The 2,796-nt window shown below is 39.1% G+C and overlaps 1 pseudogene; it reads left to right on the top strand.

Annotated features, from left to right (window-relative positions):
- The first annotated feature begins 1,153 nt into the window (after positions 1–1,153).
- LOC134383414 (growth hormone-inducible transmembrane protein-like) lies at positions 1,154–2,147 on the top strand (annotated as a pseudogene).
- Positions 2,148–2,796: the final 649 nt, after the last annotated feature.

Consider the following 2,796-nt stretch of genomic DNA (forward strand, 5'->3'; position numbering starts at 1 on the left):
TTCCAAATAATTCTGTGCTTTTAGAATAATTTAAATGCAGGTAGTATAAATGAGGCTAATTTTTTTTTTTTTTTTGTCCACTGAAGCAATAGTTTTGCCATGCATAATCCTATTTCCAAACTCTCCTGTACCTGAAGATCTCAATAGTAGACAGAATACTCATTTTACTGAGTATAATTTAGAATGGTGAATCCTAAGACTTGGAGTCCTTGAAAGAAGAAAGGTGTAAAGAAACAGAAAATTTATGTCAGAAGAAATACAAAACAGCCTGTCGTTTGTACCCTTGTGGATTATGAAAAGAGGAACGAAGACAGAGGTAGATTGAAGAAGTCAAATGCCAAGGTCATTAACTCTCCACACTACTTCCCTTGAAGCAATATTGGAGGAATTAAAAATATATAAAAAGGTGTGTGAAAGTCTAAAACCTCCGGGCCCCGCCTCAGAGGAGAACAAGTAGATATGCCTGAAGTAGGGCCCTGGTATTCCATGGCATATTGCCTACTCATGGCAAGCATGGGATCTACAAAATCCCATGTACCCTGCTGAAAGGATGGAAATTTACTGAAAGGGCCAGTGGACCAGTAGATACCAAATGTAACTTTTCATGGCTGTGTGATGTAGTGAAAACATCTTTCTTCTATATTGCAGCTCCCTCTGATATAAGGATTCCCTCCAGTAAAGGGTATACCAAATCATTTTGCCGCATGTAGTTACATCAGCTATAGCCTCAAATGCTTATCCAGCAGAATGTGTTGGTACTAGGACCACTGGAAAGCACACGCCCTTTCTAAAAGTGTTTAATATACTGAACTCTAGGTAATGATTGCTATGGAGGAATGGCAGCTTAATGTTGGCAGATTTTCTACTTTTCGCAGAAAAGTCATAAATATTGATTTTATGCGGAATCTACTGTCTTTAAATAATCCTGTTTTTAAAAAAAACAAAACCAAAACATACGATCCATTAGCCACCAGTTTGCTGACTTTGTTGAACTTTCACAAATCCTACATATTTAAAATCACATTTTAAAATTACATTTTAAATATGTAAGAGGGGTGCATGCATGTTTCACTATCCTGGAAGGGGAAATACATGGTGGAGGTAACCAGGAATTGAGCATTTCAGATCTGCCTGATAAACCTGGTGCACCACTATGCTGGCCACAATGCTTGTGTGCCTCCAGACACTAACTTCCAGGGTTTTCCACCCAGCTGTTACCAAGGTCTCCTCTGTTGTGAAGAATTCCATCACAAAGAATCAGTGGCTCTTAATATCCATCAGGGAATACGCCACCAAAACAAGAATTGGGATCTGGCATGGGAGAACTTGCCAAGAACTCAAAGAGGTGGCACTGGAACCATCGATGAAAAAAATATGTACAGTTGATCAGATGGGAAGATAGTTTGTTGCTGGGGGGCTGCTATTGGCCATGGAACATTGTGCTGCTATTGTATGGGAATGTCTGATGAGACTGTAGCTATTGAAAAGGCTGTAATTTGGCCTCAATATGTGAAGAATAGAATTCATTCTACCTATAGGTACTTGGCAGAAAGTATCAGATTAACAGCTTTGTCTGCCTTGGCAATAACCACAACTCTTGCTCTCACGAACTTCATGATGAGAGGGTCTTGGGTGACAACTGGTGAATACCATATGACTGGAGCCCAGGCCCAGAGCATCTTGCTTGGTTGCTACATTCTGGTGTGATGGTTGCAGCAGTGTCTCCTCTGACAATATCAGGGGGCCTCTTCTCATTAGGGCCGCATGGTACACAGTCCACTTGATGGGAGGCCTCTCCACTGTGGCCATGTGCATGCCCAGAGAGAAGTTTCTGAAGATGAGAGGACCCCTGGGAGTGGGCCTTGGTCTCATCTTTGTTTCTTGACTGAGATCTATGCTTCTTCCACCTACCACTGTGGCTGGTGCCACTCTGTACTCAGTGGCAATGTATGGTGGGTTAGTTCTTTTCAGCATGTTCCTTCAGTATGATGCCCAGAAAGTAATCAAGCATGCAGAAATAGCACTGATGTATGGAGTTCAAAAATATAATGCCATCAGTTCAATGCTGGGACTCTACATGGAGATGCATAAAATATATTTATGTGAGTTGCAACTATGTAGCAACTGGAAGCAACAGAAAGAAATGAAGTGACTCAGTTTCTGGCTTCTGTATTACATCAGATATCTTGCTTGTTTATTAGGGCACATATTCATTAAACAGTTTGCACAAGCAGCTTTTGTTGAAGTGTAGAAGATAAGAACATGTCAACATGTTTAAAATGTTAGAGTAATGTGATGCTTCAGGTCTGCTTTTTCATTTGGAGAATAAATTGTGTAGTTCTCTTCCAAGTGAGCACACACACTTCCAACTCTTGTATTTGAGTAATGTTAAAATGTTTTGATGAATGTAAAAACTAAGGTTTGTGTGATGAGAATTTAAGTATTTTGTCTATTTTTAAGTTAGATTAAGTAAAAATCAGCAAACTAATGTTTGCCTGCATATTTTTGGCAATGAAGTATTGTAAGTAATATCATAAGTGATGTAGAGGTTTGGTAAAGGGACCAGAGAGAAGTAAAGGCTCACCTACAGTCTTTTATTGAATACCTAGCACTTATGTGACTGGTGATGAGCCAGCGGTTATTTGGAAACAAACAAGTGATCACTGTTTTTACATTCATCTGCTGAATTTAGCAAAAGCATTAAGCATGAAATAAAGACAGAGGTGATGCAAAACTAAGTAAATAAATAAATAAATAAGAAAAAATAAAGAGCCCCCAAGATTAGTTTAATATAAA

Source organism: Cynocephalus volans, chromosome 1, assembly GCF_027409185.1.
Source record: "Cynocephalus volans isolate mCynVol1 chromosome 1, mCynVol1.pri, whole genome shotgun sequence".
Lineage (NCBI taxonomy): Eukaryota > Metazoa > Chordata > Mammalia > Dermoptera > Cynocephalidae > Cynocephalus > Cynocephalus volans.